The sequence below is a fragment of the Grammomys surdaster genome, unplaced genomic scaffold (genome assembly GCF_004785775.1).
Source record: "Grammomys surdaster isolate TR1022 unplaced genomic scaffold, NIH_TR_1.0 100, whole genome shotgun sequence".
Lineage (NCBI taxonomy): Eukaryota > Metazoa > Chordata > Mammalia > Rodentia > Muridae > Grammomys > Grammomys surdaster.
In genome coordinates, this window is record NW_021604579.1 from 10,176,530 (window position 1) to 10,192,406 (window position 15,877).

The 15,877-nt window shown below is 39.6% G+C and overlaps 1 protein-coding gene and 1 non-coding gene across 2 annotated transcripts in view; both read left to right on the forward strand.

Moving 5' to 3' along the window:
* The first annotated feature begins 6,253 nt into the window (after window positions 1-6,253).
* Window positions 6,254-15,877, forward strand: part of Zfyve9 (zinc finger FYVE-type containing 9) — a 138,485-nt gene continuing 128,861 nt past the window's right edge. The window contains exon 1 of the mRNA XM_028784666.1: window positions 6,254-6,587. The gene's annotated coding sequence lies outside the window, so the exon portion shown is untranslated. The remainder of the gene's footprint in view (window positions 6,588-15,877) is intronic.
* LOC114639723 lies at window positions 10,043-10,167 on the forward strand. Its single transcript, XR_003714052.1, has one exon. It is a non-coding gene; the product is annotated as a small nucleolar RNA SNORA44 (small nucleolar RNA).

Here is a 15,877-nt window from a genome sequence, read left to right on the forward strand (position 1 = left end):
TATTCTTACAAATATGCATACCTTGAATTTAATGATAAGAACCATCAAAAACCATCAAAACAAAGGTTACAAAATAAACACATTCTTCAAAATTGTCAAGTCACAAAAGATAAGACCAAGAACCTGTTCCAGCTTTAAAAAAACATTAAACTATTTTAAAGACTTATTTTTATTAAAATTCTTAGAAGATTTATTTTTATTTGTGTGTGTGCCCCTGGATGCCTGAGGAGGCCAGAAGACGGTACTGGATTCCTGGGACTTAAGAGTTACAGGTGGTTTTGAGCCTCCTGATGTTAGTTCATGGGAATTGACTTGGTTCCTCTGGAAGATCAGTAGACACATAATTAACTAAGCCATCTGTCTAGGACCCCAACAACTACTTATAATGTGTGGTCCCATATTGTTGTCTAGATTTTTTTGAAATAGGGTCTCATTATTAGCCCTGTTTGGCTTGTAACTCACTTTGAAGTCCAGGCTGGCTTCAAACTCACAGAGATCCACTTGCCTCTCTGTGCCTCTGTGCCTCTGCCTCCTGAGTGCTGGGATTAAAGTCATGCACCACCATGACCAGCAATTATTTTCTTTTTCTATGAAGGACTTACAATTGACAACATTTGAGTAAGTTTGCCAATTAGATCATAATACTATACTAGTGTAATATCTCTAATCTTTATAATTACATTATGATATCTGTACCCCTTTGAGGAAATATAATAAAATATTTAGGAACAAAGAATTAGAAAAGAGTTACTACTAAGAACCAATGATCTGGGATGCTCAGTATCAACTGATACATCTATAATGCAACTTCTGTACCTAAGGCTCAAGGATCAGCACAGAAGAAAGGCAGAAGGACTCTAAGAGGCAGAGGACCAGGAGAGCTGAGAGACTGTATCTCCTAGAAATGACAGGCAAGCTTCACCTCAACAGTATGGTTACACTAAATAAAACCTAAAGAAACAGCACTAATTAGGGGCCCCACACATACACAAAGAACAACAGGCAACTAAAGAATTCTAAGAGTGGGAAAAACAGCCTTCTCCAGGGATAGGTTCCTTAATTGATCACTCAAAACCAATGGTCAGTCCTGAAATATACATACAAGTAACACTAATGGACTGAGCAGGCTATATTTATATATTTACATATATTTATGTATATGTTACAATAACAAATAAACAGAGACTATCATTTTAGGGGGATATGTGGAAGGGGCTGGAAAGAGAAAAGGGAAGGGGGAAGATGATGTAATTATAATTTAAAAAATAAAAAAAAACAAAATAGTTACAATTGTATATATATATGTATATATACATATATCTATCTTTTATTGAGATAGAAAAAATAGAGAACAAGAAAAAGCATGCTAAAGGAAATGTGGTTAGATACAACTGAAACACACATGGGATTTGGAAGTACTATTTTTTTCAATCTTTAAATCTGAAATTATTCCAAATTATAAAGTAAAAAATTCCCACAAACACTTAATATTTTATTTATTCCCTTCTAAATATATGTATATTGGAACTGGAGAGATGGCTCAGTAGTTAAAAGTTTATACTGGTCTTGCTGAGGACTGAATTTGTTTTCTAGCATGCATGCCATTGGCTCACAACCACTTTTACCTCTTCTTTCAAGAGATATGAAACCTCTGTCCCCTGAAGGCAACTATAATCCCAAGCACAGATTGGCACACGGGCACATACATAGACACATTTATTAAGAATAACAAAAATGACTCTTTAAATATACTTTATATATACATATAAAACAAGTGAAACACATTCTTTTTTACTTTATACTTTTATTAATTTGGTATTTAATCATGAGCAGTTTTCAATGTCATTTAAAATAATTTAAAAACAATTAGTGGGCTGGGCAGTGGTGGCACACGCCTTTAATCCCAGCACTTGGGAGGCAGAGGCAGGTGGATTTCTGAGTTCGAGGCCAGCCTGGTCTACAGAATGAGTTCCAGGACAGCCAGGACTATACAGAGAAACCCTGTCTTGAAAAACAATAAAACAAGAAACAAAAAACAAAAACAAAAACAAAACAACAAAAAGAAAAACAAAAACAATTAATGGAGGCTGGAGAGATGGCTCAGTGGTTTAGAATGCTTACTACTCTTGCAGAGGATCAGGGTTCACTTTCCAGCACTTACGTGATGTGGTTCATAGCCACCTGTAACTCCATGTCCAGGTGTCTGATGCCTTCTGGCCTTCTTGGGTACCGGTATGCATGTGTGTACATAAACTCACACAGGCACACACATATATATTACAAAAAGATTAATAGATGAACAATATTTTTGTGGAAATAATGTAATTTATTTATTTTAGGTTATCCTTATATTTTTATGTCAATAACCAAACATCATAAACATTTTTATATATTTTCTTATATATTTTCTTACTTCTTTGTGTTCAATACCTATGCTAAAATTGCGTGGGTACACTGTTGCTATCTTCAGACACATCAGATGAGGGTATCAGTTGCTATTAAAGATAGTTGTGAGCCACCATGTGGTTGCTGGGAATTGAACTCAGGACCTCCGGAAGAGCAGTCAGTGCTCTTAACCACTGAACCTTCTCTCCAGCCTCATGATCATATTTGTGCATGTGGTGGGGGCACCATGTGTAGAGGTCAGAACATGTGCAGGTCAGGGGACAACTTGGAGTTGTTCCCTTCTACCACATGGGTCCCAGAACATCAGGCTTGGAGGAAAGTAAGTACCTTTTCCCACTGAGCTATCTTGTAGGCTCCTTTATTCTTTTTTAAGGATTAGGATGGCCTAACAAGGCTCCAGATGTCCCCAGGTTCCCTCTTCAGCTTGGGATGCTTAGCTGACTTCTGGCCTGCTTGGGGCTTATCTGCTCTACCAGGCACTGAGTTTGGGGTTTGACTCTGGACAGCATTTGTTGAGGGAAGAAGGATGTGAGAGACCACAGCTGTCAGCAGCAAGGTAGGTTCAATTCTGGGCTACAACTCTCAAAGGGAATTCTTATTTTAGGTCCTGAAAATTGAAAGCAAGCCTTAAAAAGTCACTGAGCAGGTAAGACGTAAGCAATCTAGTTCAGCTTAAGAGTACCCATGCTGAGACCAGTTCTAGGGATTCAGAGATGATCAAAACACGGCACCTGGCCCACAGGCTCACAATCTGATATGGGAAATATACAGTTAAATATGTACTGACCTTGTAGTGATGAAGAGTTATAAGTTGGGAAAGTACAGGGTTAAAAAGAACACAGATGAGATCTTATGTTTCGCTTCCAACAAAATTTATACAGTATATATTCTTGTACACAAATATAAAATTTATTTATTTTTCTCTCTTCCCCTTTCCCTTCTGTAAACTTACAATTTATTCATCAAATATCCTAAATCAAAAGGTTTGTACTTTTGTGTTTGTGTGCAGGGAGGTGTGTGAAGGGAGGAGGATAATAAAACAAAACAAAACAAAACAAAACCAAGAAGTAGAGTCTGTTAGGCTTTGTGACCAACTGTCCACTAGTGAGTACTAACATTTAAATACGACACCTAGAATTTAGAACCTGGTTGATGATGATGTCACTGGATATCCCCCCCCCCCGACTTTAAATTTTTGAGATGGAACTATTGATATGTTGCCTACATTGGCTCCCAATTCCTGGACAATAGTGATCCCTTTGCCTCAGCCTTTGAAGTAAACAAATATACAGGTGGACGGCAAAAAAATTCTATTAATGATCCTAAACTTCCTTGAAAACGTTCTTACAGTATTTAGAAATGACTTTCTAAAGGATGTCAATGGTATACAAATGAAAGTGGGGGATTCTACCAGGAAGGGAGTATGAAATACTTTAAAGTCATTGGAGAGGGGTGGAAATCAATGCAAACTGAGAGTGGCAGAACCAAGACAATGACTGCAAGCTGAACTGGCTTGAAATAGAAAGAGATCCTCGGTAGAAGAAAGGAGGCAGGTGAGAAGACAGGTCAGGAGCTGAGAGTAAAATGAGGAAGCAAGAAGGGAAACAGACTGGATGACATGGGAGCAGGCAAAAGGAGACTGACTGACTGTGGTGCACGCATGCCTCCTATGTAGTTGGTTCTCTCTTTCTATCATGTGGGTTCCAGAGATAAAACTCAGATCACTGGCCTTGGCCCTTTACCCACTGAGCCATCTGGCCAGCATCTGACAAAAAGATTTTAAGCAGGCTACTATCAGGCAGACTCCCTCAGCAAGAGTTTGAACAGAAGAGAAGTATGAGGCAAGAAGAAACTGGTCCTGGGAACAAATGAATCATCTTCATGCTGCAGCTACACCCTAGACATCATGTTATTCACAAACAAATGTAAGTTTTCTGCAGTGGCAGTGAGCTAGGCTTGGAAAGGACAGTACCAATGTCAGGGTGCCAAACTGATCTAAATTAAAGCCCCCCCCCCAAGTCTAAAGAAGTAACTCACTCTAACAATGTCTTCTTAATATTTGAGAAGAGATTGCTATCAGATAGGAGACCCTATGGTTATAGGGTCTCCTTGCAGCGTTTCTTTAGGTTGGATGTCCTGTGGTGGTACCAAAGTACTGAATTCAGAGATGCTGTGAGGATGAATCACTGCTTCCTTCTGAGCCGGTTTCTGTTGTTACAAAAAGGGGATAGTGATTTTTTTTTTTTTTTTGTAATGTGACTCAGAAGTATGTGGCAAAGGCAGACTTGGGACTGTACAGGAACAGCTTTCATTGATGAGAAAAGAACTGCTAGGTTATATTTTCTCTGGGTGGCTGCTCAATTATTACTTGAACAGTTCCTGAAGTCCTTATGTAATTTTCTCATGTTTTGTTACTATTAGGCCATAACCTAAGATAAGGCAAGGTTGCTTATAATATTTTTGTGCAGAAAAACATACTGGTTCTATTTTGATATCTGCTGTGCGGTAGAATGTCAAAGGATCCAATGTATTAGGTTCTCTTCTTCAGTAGAGGATGTTACATAAATGCACTAGTGAAATTCAGGGAAATTACACTGAGACCAGGAATGATGAGAATGACCTTTTGATAGGCACACACACACACACACACACACACACACACTCACACACACGGGGTGGGGGAGTGAGAAGGGACAAGCACACACAGATGGGTACAATCTCCAGATTAAGAATGACTAAGTGTTAGGGTGTTCTGGAATTAACAAAAATTGGAACTGTAGGCCCGTCCTTCCATCCCTAACCTTCACAACCAGCTAGGCAGGCAGGAGAAAACAGAGGTTCAAAAATATTACATAACTTGCCAGGATCATAAAATTCTACATGATGTAACTGGAACCAGTAGTATCAGGATCTGCCTGACACCAAAGTCCTTGCTTGTTTCAATATAGCACCCAGAAACAAAACCAACCAACCAACCAACCAACCAAACACAGTATTTGGGAATTTGAGGGACCAGGGGATTAAAAAAATTTTTTTTTCTATTTCCCTTCTGACAGTCTTTTGTTTTTGGTTGTGACATTATGTTAGCATCCTAGAGGCTGGGCAAGATCAAACAGGAGGCATTTGTAAACAAAATGACTGCATAGCCTTTAATATAACCACAACAATTTCCTTCTTTCAGAGTCTTACCTAGGATTTGATAAGGGATGGGTGGCACAGAAGTGGTAGAGGTGGAGGCCGGGGTTAAGTTAGTAAAAGGATGATTCTTTTCTTACCTTTAAGTTGTTTATCAATTTCAGGACAACCCGTTGGTTATTCTCTTCTCTTTGTCAGCGTTTTTTGTTTGTTTGTTTGTTTGTTTTCTCCCTCCTATTTTGTGGGGAAGGTCAGGGGTTAAGGGATTCTGTAGCAAATTTCTGTAGTGAATCTGCACAGTAGCTCCAAAAAAGTTGAGGTCAAAGATTGTTCCTTTATCTGTTTTGGGAAGGGATTGTGCATGTGCTTAGAAAAAGAAAAAAGAGATTTGTTCTGGGTCACTCTCCTTTCATATTGACGCATTGAGGGGATTAAAAGGGACCCCCTGTCTCCAGGAGAAATGAACCGAGATTCCCTCACATTCCCGCTCTCGGATACGGGTACGAGTGACGAAAGCATTCACATACCTTCTGGAGGAAAGAAAAAGGTGCTGGGGTCTGAAGGGGGTGGGGTGGGGGGAGCCGACAGCTTCCGGCTCCCGGGAAGCCGCGTCAGGGGCGGGCCACCGGCCGCGGGCGGGCGGCGCAGGGCGCACGGGGCCCCGCCACCCCCAGGCCTCGCTGCCTCGCGTTCCCTGCCGCTCGTTCCCGGTGCGGCCGCTGCAGTCCCGGCGCCGTAGCGGGACGTGGGGTCCAGGGGGCGCTGTGGCCCAGCGGCGCGGGCGGCTGAAGCGGCCACCGCGGCGCCCGAGGCTTCGCCGAGCCCGTCCGCCTTCAGCGCCTCGGTCGTCCCGCCGTAAGCTGCGCCCCCGGCCGCTTTCGGCCGCGCTCCCCTGGACCCGCGTGGCTGAGGCGGCTGGAGGGGCGCTGGGCCTCAGCCCCGGCCGCTGAGACCACAGCGCCCTCAGAAGTGCGAGGCTTCGCGGCGGACCTCTGCTGAGGAGGAGGCTCTCGGCTGAGTGACGACCCCCGGGCCATGGAGAGGCGGTGAGTGTGGCGCGCCGCGGTCTAGGGCTCGGCTGCTTGCGCAGCCCAGGGGTCCTGGCGCTAGCTATGGGGCCAGGCGGACGGAGCGTACTGCCACTGCGGCCACCGTGAGCACCCCGGAGCTCTGGGGCCTCGGCCCTTTCTCCGTGGGTCTACCGGGAGACTGAAGGCGTGCGGGGGGCGACTAGGCCCCGAGCCGCCGGGAAGCCCTTAGCCGGGCCTGGGTTCCGGCGCGGCCGGGTACGTGAAGATCGGGCCGGCGGTCGCACCGGTGCCCTTCGCGTTTGTCCCGGGCGGGGCCGAGCGTGCCTTCCTTCCAGGGCCCTGCGTGCACATCCCGGAGGGAGGCAGAGGACGCTTGTTTGCAAACAGCTTTGGCTTGCCTGCGCCGCATACTGAGTCCTGCGGAGCCACCCCCTGGGTGGGGAGTGGTGAGTATTGAGGTGCAGAGAGTGCGGGGCACTCGGAGCCCCTGATACTCCAGGAGTAGCATTCACGCCTCTCTTGCTGGAGACACAGCCTTTTGCGTCCTTTTTTGAGGTGAAATTTCATCACCTGCCGCTAGCTCATCCTTCCATCCTTATGTTACGTCTTGTCTCTGAGCGAGGTCTGCCTTTGAGAAAGCCCCATCCCATCTTTGCCATGCTAAGTTTCCTAGCTAACCACTCACAGTTAAAAAAATCTTTTATGAAGATGTCTTTTCCACCTTCAAAGAGACAGGAAATGTTTTAATGCCTCAGTCCTTGGTACAAACATGTTCCACTCAAATAGAGAACGGGTGGCAAGATTCTAAATCGAACTAATTATCCTTACAGCAAGGACATGCCGAAAATGGGATATAAACTCGGTTGTACAAGAACAATGATTTGTTTCGTTCTGATAATGATGTAAAAAAAAGTTCGTGATTGTAGTTTGATATTACACGTCAGATATTGGGGTGCTTCTGGTTTATGATAAATGTTATTACAGGTTATTCTTACTTTTCTACTATATAGGACTTATGTACATCTAGAACTTCAATGTATGAAAACATGAATATATAGTAGAAAATTTGAATATGCAGAGAGGTACTATATTGGCTTTCAATATGTACTTAATAACTGGAGAGAAATTACTGGTAATGTTATAGTATGTTTGATGGTCATTCAAAGTTTATAGTGAGAGTGTACTGATAGTGACTTTTAAAATTATTATTATTTTTTTGGTATTAGACTAAGAATGCCTGACTGATCCACTTTACAGCCAGGCATTTGTTTAAATTTTATAAAGTATGTTATTAATTACTAGAGTTAGAGCCATCAGTTAATATGGGTAGTTACCTGTTATACTCCTGACTTAACTTTCCTACGGAGCATGGACGTCTCCTGAGGTCTAAGGAGGTTCATCATGTTGAAGACCCGTTGTGTTAATGTTGTAGCCTTGCCTTTGTCAGATCTTGTGTAAGCATTTTTAACTGTAAAACATTGGCTTGATTAGGTATGTTGGTTAACTTAGGTTTTAAAAGTCGAATTCTTTTCTCAGTGTTCTCTAAAGACCAATATTAGAATGAGTTGGGAGTGCTGATTAAAATATGCAATTTCTGATCCCCTAAATCAGAATTACAGGTACAACTGTAACTCAAAGATCTTGATTTTTATCAGCCTTTCTGATTCTTAGTACTACTAAATTTGAACATCACTGATAAAAGTTAAAAGAGATCTGCTCAGGTGGACAAAAGTGTCCTCTCTCTAGCAAAACTATCACTCTTAAGTGGCTTACAGATGGTTTTCATAGCAACAGATAATGATTTTGTAATGCAAATAGAAAAACATCTGTCAGTCAACAAACATGGTGAGCCTGTTGTGGGAATGTTAAGGAAAACTATCTGGTTATTCATCTTGGCAATGAATAAATTTCAATATTGTCTGTAAAATTCAATTAGGTATTATTATACTTAATTTGGAAGGCTTTTTAGAAGACAGCATACAAAAAATGTTGTATACATTTTTAAAATATAATTTTAGGTGATAGTAATATCAGGTTCTGTCTTAGGTGTTCTGGGAAATACAAAAATGACCAAGGTTTCTGCTAGCAATTAGCTAATTGTGGAAGCAGGACAAGTTTAATTAACTGTTACAAGGCAGGGTCAGAAAAGTGTTGTAACTGAGTAAAAGGAGCTAGATCTCTGCTTAGGGCTTCTGTGTTTCATCCAGGATCTTGCCCTTCAAGAGCATCCCTGAGGAATGGGAGGTCACTCTGGAAAAAGACTTGCATAGAATGTGCAAGCCCCCTGGTTTATTTCTCAGAACTGAGAAAAAAATCATATGCAGTGTTCCTTTCTTTTCCAATTCCTGATTTAGTGTTTTTCTTAACGAAATAGTAGCATGTGTTTCCTGGGAAGTACTAGTTTTATATTAACTCCTTAGTGAAGGAAGAACAAATGAATGAGTAGGGATGAACTCATTTCTTCCTCTGGTGCTAAGCTGCCACTTTTATTCCCTTCCCTGAAGTTTATTTGGCTCCTCTTATGTGCTGGCCACAGACTGGTGGTTGCAAGGTACAAAGCTTGATTAAAGATAGCTGCCTAAATTTTGTTTAGGTTCTTTTGGTTTTAGGGGGTTATATAAGTGTCTTGTGCTTATTAACTGCATTTCATGCTGTGGTGCAGAGTGTGGAGCCAGATGTGCAGAGCAGTGAGACGCTTAGGTTCTGAGCTCCTTAGACTTTCTGGTAGGAATAGCAGCTCTCCCCAGGACGGAGAAAGTTTCTACGAGGTGCAAGTGATCATAGCCAGTAAAGAGAAATGTTCATGGCCATTTTTCCTTTTAGAGAAAAGAGAAATAAAAACCAGATCTTGTATATTCTGTGACTTAAAGCTTGTCTTCTTTCTTTCTTTCTTTCTTTCTTTCTTTCTTTCTTTCTTTTTTTCTTTCTTTCTACTTTTAAATTTTTTAAAAAAATTTGATGGGAAAATTTTTTTCATAATGTGCACATATTTTTTTAATTTCATATTTAGTTAAACTAATATTCCATATGCCTAGGATATACTTGTTAATTTACTTTCAGTTTTATATTGGTCTTTACTTTTACTTCATTCTTGTATATTTGGCCTACAGTGTGTGAGTTAGTATATAGAGTGATATTCTTTGTATGTACTTATCATTGGAAAATACTGAGTTGTAGATGCTGAACAAAAATACTTCATGTACTTTAATTTAAGAACTGAAGACTATTACTTAAAACATAGATTTTTAAACATAGTTCTTTGGTTTGTTAAGATTTACTTATCTATATGACTGCTCTATTTGCATGTATGCCTGGCATGACAGAAGAGGGCATCAGATCCCATTATAGATGGTTGTGAGTCACCAAGTGGTTAGTGGGAATTGAACTCAAGACCTCTGGAAGAGCAGCCAGTGAGCCATGTGCTCACTGAGCCATCTCTCCAGTCCCAAGTTATAAGAATCAGAATTCTTAAGCATGTTTCCAAGGGCTGTGGCTGCTTGTAGCCATGGGATCTCCAGCTGCATGCTGGAGTAATGGAGAGACTTTGCCCAGGTCATCACAGTGCCTTCAGCTGCCACTCAGCTTGCCTATGTATTTTGGAAAAAAAAAAAAAGAATCAGTTCTTATAACTTATATACATATACATACATTTATGTATGTGTGTGTATATGTCTTATAACCTTGGACAGTCTTGTTTATACTCTTTTAGGTCTTAATTTATTCTCTATAACAGTATACGTTTTACAGGATTATTGTGAGGATTGAGTGATGTAATATGCAAATCAGAGCTTGGTCCACATATAAAGAAGCATTACTCTAGAAATGGAAAATCTATTTCTTTGAGTTTTGAGAAAGGTTAAAAATTATTTATTATTCAGTTTTCTGTTAAGAAATAAAGCTAGCATGATCAGTTGCAAAGATTGCCAAATTGAGGATGAGACAAGTTCATAGAATTAGTAAATTTTTTTGTTTTTTGTTTTTTTTTTTGTTTTTTTGAGACAGGGTTTCTCTGTGTAGCTCTGGCTGTCCTGGAACTCACTCTGTAGACCAGGCTAGCCTCGAACTCAGAAATCCGCCTGCCTCTGCCTCCCAAGTGCTGGGATTAAAGGCGTGCGCCACCACTCCCTAGCTCAGAATTAGTATTTTCATTATGTAGTTAATAGAATGTCTCACACTTTATTATAAATTTTATTTAGTGAGATACTTTGAAAATGCTATTAATAAATTTTTCATTTTAAAAATTAGGTAGTGCTTTAATTTCTTTTTTTAATTTCTTTTTTTAATTTCTTTTCTTTCGATAAGGTCTGATGTAGCTCAGTCTAGCCTAGAACTTGTGATTGTAGCTGGGGATGATCCTGAACTCATTCTACCTCCCCGGTGATTGGATTATAGCCATGAACCTCTGCCTTGCTTAAATTATTTTAAATAGTTCAACTAAGAGAATTGAAGTATTGCAAAAATTTGAACAGTATGTATGTATATTTATACCTTTTCAGAACTTTTTGGAAAATAAAGATAAAATCTGTAAAGGTATTTATCAAAGTCAAGAAACAGTTTTTGTTACACAAGGGAAAAAGAATTTAATGCACATTGATAGGAATGTTTAAGCAATGAAGATTGTCTCCACAACATTAGCTATAGAAACTTTAAACTGCAAATGAGCCGGGCGGTGGTGGCGCACGCCTTTAATCCCAGCACTTGGGAGGGAGAGGCAAGCGGATTTCTGAGTTCGAGAGTTCGAGGCTAGCCTGGTCTACAGAGTGAGTTCCAGGACAGCCAGAGCTATACAGAGAAACCCTGTCTCGAAAAACCAAAAAAAAAAAAAAAAAAAAACTGCAAATGAATAGTACATGTATTTCCACCAAATTTGGAATAATAGAGTAGGGTCTATTTTTTTATGGTCTATGTTTTGAGATATGAATTAATATATACATAATTTACCCATCTAAATTATAAAATTTAATGGCTTTTACTGTAGTTATAGAGTTGTATAAATGTACTACTGTCTAATTTGGAACATTTTCATCACCTCAAACTGGTATCTATTAGCAGTCACCCCCACTATCTTCCTAATTGCCCCAGCACTGGGCAGACACTAATGTGTTTCTGTTCTAGAGACTTTCTTATCAATTCTGAATGCTTAATATAATAGAATCATATAATGTGATTGGTTTATAGCAGTAAAATTACGTTTTCAGGGCTCAATAATAATGAATCTATAGCTTATTTCTTACTATTGCTCAATCATATACCACATTTCATTTATTCATTCAGAAATTTGGGTATAGTTTTTTGGCTGTTGTGAATAATGTTAGAAAAATTCCTATGTAAATTGTTATGCGCATGTGCACTTTCTTTGCCTTTGGGATACACATAGGAGTGGAATTGTTCAGTGGATTTAAACTTCTGAGGAGCAGCCTGGCTGTCTTACTAAGTGGCTGCAACATTTTAATGTTCTCACTAGCAAGTCTGTGAAGGTTCTGATTTCTTCACACCCTTACTGACTCTTGTTTGTTATCTGTCTTTTGATTATAGAATAACCACCCGAGTAAGTGTAAGGTAGATGGTAAGGCTTTATTTTCTATTCATAACTTGTTACAGTCATTAGGTAAATTATTGAAGCTTTTACTTGGAGACAAATTGTGAAATTTTTTGATGATAAATGTTTTTGGCTTGAGGATAAAAGCTGTGTACTTTTAGTAAGCTCGTTAAGTGGGTCTGGTTAATCGTATTGGGTGGTAGTGGAGATGGAATAGAGACACCAGATTTTTTTTGTTAGTTTGTTTGAGAAAGAATGTTACACTGTAGCCAATGCTGGCCTGGTACTCACTACGTAGCTCAAACCTCAGGGATTCCCTTGCTTCAGCCTCCAAAGTGCTTGGATTATAGGAAAGCACCACCATGCCTAGTTTAAAGAATGTTTATTAACAAAAGGCAATTGTGCCGGGCGGTGGTGGTGCACGCCTTTAATCCCAGCACTTGGGAGGCAGAGACAGGTGGATTTCTGAGCTTGAGGCCAGCCTGGTCTACAGAGTGGGTTCCAGGACAGCCAGGGCTACACAGAGAAACCCTGTCTCGAAAAAACAAAAACAAACAAACAAACAAAAAACAACCCCCCCCCAAAAAAAAACAAAAGGCCATTGTAAGCCCCAGGTTTGATTTTTCCTTTAACTCTGCTAAAACATTTCTAAAAATTTAGAGTTCAGTCATATGTTAACATTTTTAACTACCCAGGTCTAATAGATATTTAATGATTGCCATTACCTAACTATGATATATACTTTTATATAAGTATAGATTAATTGCTAAAGATAGTGGTGGGCACCTGTAATCCCAGCATTTGAGAAGATGAGCAGGAAAATTGTTGGAACTTAAGGGCAGTCTGAGATATATAGTGAGATGCTGTCTTAAACCAAACAAAACCTATTAGTTATTGTTCTTTAGTCTTATGTTTAGAATATTGCTCTATATTTTATTCTGCATTCAAGGTATTAAAACTTTCCTATGAGTTTTTTTGGGACATAGTTTAACAATAAAGATTTGGCTGATATTTTTAAAGTTTTTTTTTTTTTTTTAAAGGTTAGGAAATACTGCAGGGCACCATTGTTTTAGTATCAAAGTACAAGTTTGGAATTTTTATTATGCATCATACATACTACTTTTCCATTGTAAGATTACTTTGGGGGAGTTTGGTAAGATGACACAAGCCTGTAATCCCAGACTGATGCAAGAGGATCATGAGTTCGACATCATCCAGGTCTCCATAGTGAGTCCCTATTTCAAGAAGCTAAGGGCTAGAGAGGTAGCTCAGTGGAACAGTGCCTTTCAGTATGTGCGAGGCCCTGGTTCTGATTCCTAGCACTGAAAAGAAATCACATTAGAACACTGTTGCAGAATTTGAACTGAGTGAAAAGACTAGTACTGCTCTTTAGTTGCTTTGAATGCCAGAGGTTCCATGTAAAATTATAAAGAAGCATTTCCAGAGTCTTTTTGGTAGGACTCATGAAAAGCATTTAAAATTTTTGGGGGGATGGGGTGGGGGTGGGGGAGAATAGGGTCTCACACTGTAGTTAGTGTAGTATGGCCTTGAACTCCTGATCCTTCTTCAGCCTCAGGAATGGTAGGATTATGGATGTGAGCCACCAATGCAGGAACAGTCATGTATTTTTGTGTGTAATATGGTCTGGTTCTTGTCTAACTTCTCATGGCTAAAGTATTTTTTTTCTGCTAGCGTTTGTTTTATTAAAATAAGTAGTAAAAGTACATATTTTAATTTATTTTTATTATATTATCTATTATGTTATTAGTAATATTGTATTTATAGCATAATAGTCTGTACTAAAATTCACATTACTTTAACACATATTTTGCATTTATTTATTTGTGTGCTAATGCCTGTAGGTGGACATGTGCCATGGTGCATGTTTAGAGTTCCAAGGCCAACTTGTAGGAGTTGGTTCTCTCTTTATTACCATGTGGGACCCAGTCATAAAACTCTGGTCTTCAGGCTTGGCAGCAGGTGACTTTATCCACTGAGCTACCTTACCATCCCTTTTTTTGTTTTATTTTGTTTTTGAGACAGGGTCTCATATAGCCTTGGACTCAAAATGTAGCTGAAGATAACCTTAACTTCTGATCTTCTTACCTGTATCTTCCAAGTACTGGTATTACAGCCATGGGCTTTTTATGACACCTGGCTCATGCAGTGCTAGAGATCAAGTCCAGGGCTTTGATATGTCAGGCAAGAACTCTACCAACTGAACTACATCTTAGACCAGAAATTAAGAGTTCTTAGCCCGCCTTTCACAATTTACTTACAACCTGATCATCACTCATTCCTGGTTCTATATTTAATTCTTCCAAAATAACAAATTTGTGAAGTTTTCCAACTTATACAAGATTTTCCTGAAGTGTGCTATCTTTTTATTAGGTGTATCATTGTATTTTATTTCTAATTATTAGAATGACCTTAGAATATCTGTAGTGTTATTTTCATCCAAGGGGATTGAGTCTTAGAGAGTTTACTGGTTTTCGTAAGTCTAAACCCATATTTCATGATTCAAACACATACATTTTTGACTTTGTAGTGAAATACTATTTTAATCTTGTATCTATGTCCTTTATCTAATAAATTTTCATAGTAATGTGTTTCCAATTAAGTACATATTTAGTTGGTTAATATAGATGGGTATTTGTCTTTGAAATATACTGACATATACATATATATATGCCTTGTATATATTTTTGGAATTTCATATTTCATATGCTATGTTGAATAGATAAATGTCTTGCAGTTATTAGAAAAGTATAATAGCTGATTAGGTCTTGGTTCTCTGTTCTAGAAATTAGTTGTAGACTAGATAGCAAGGCCTTACCTACATTAGTCTATTCTTTGAAGGTGAATAGTATTTCTAAAGATGAATGGATGAGTGGCCCCATCCCTCAACTTGAGGGCCATGCCTATCCACTGGGAATGGTCTCTACAGGTTCTATCTTCCCTTTGTTGGGTATTTTGACTAATGTCATCTCTGTTGGCTCCTGAGAACCTCTTGCTTCCCTGGCATCTGGAACTTTGTAGTGGCTACCCCTAGTTTCCCATACCTGATTCTGCCCCCTCTTTCCCCCCCTTCCCCTTCTCTCTCCTTTCCAGGTCCCTCCCTCTAACTTCCATGATTATTTTGTTCCCCCTTCTAAGTAGGTCTGAGGTATCTACACTTTTGTCTTCCTTCTTCTTAAGCTTCATATGATCTGTGAGTTGTATCGTGAATATTCTGAGCTTTTGGGCTAGTAGTCTCTTATCAGTGAATTCATACCATGTATGTTCTTTTGTGACTGAGTTACCTCACTCAGAATGATATTTTCTAGTTCCATCTACTTGCCTGTGAATTTTATGAAGTCATTGTTTTTAATAGCTGAGTTATACTCCATTGTGTAAACGTATCACATTTTCTGTATCCATTCTTCCGTTGAGGGACATCTAGTTGTTTCCAGCTTAACCCAGAATTGTTCCTATCTAAAGGAAATGCAGAGACAAAAAATGGAGCAGAGACTGAATCCATCCAGAGACCCACCTGCAGACACCAAACCCCGACACGATTGCTGATGCCAAGAAGTGCTTGCTGACAAGAGCCTGGTATAGCTGTCCTCTTAGAGGCTCTGCCAGCACCTGACCAATATAGATGCAGATACTCACAGCTAACCATCAGAATGAGCCCAGGACCCCAATGAAAGAGTTAGGGGAAGAACTGAAAGAGCTGAAGGAAATTGCAACCCCATAGGAAAAACAGCAATATCAACTAACCTGA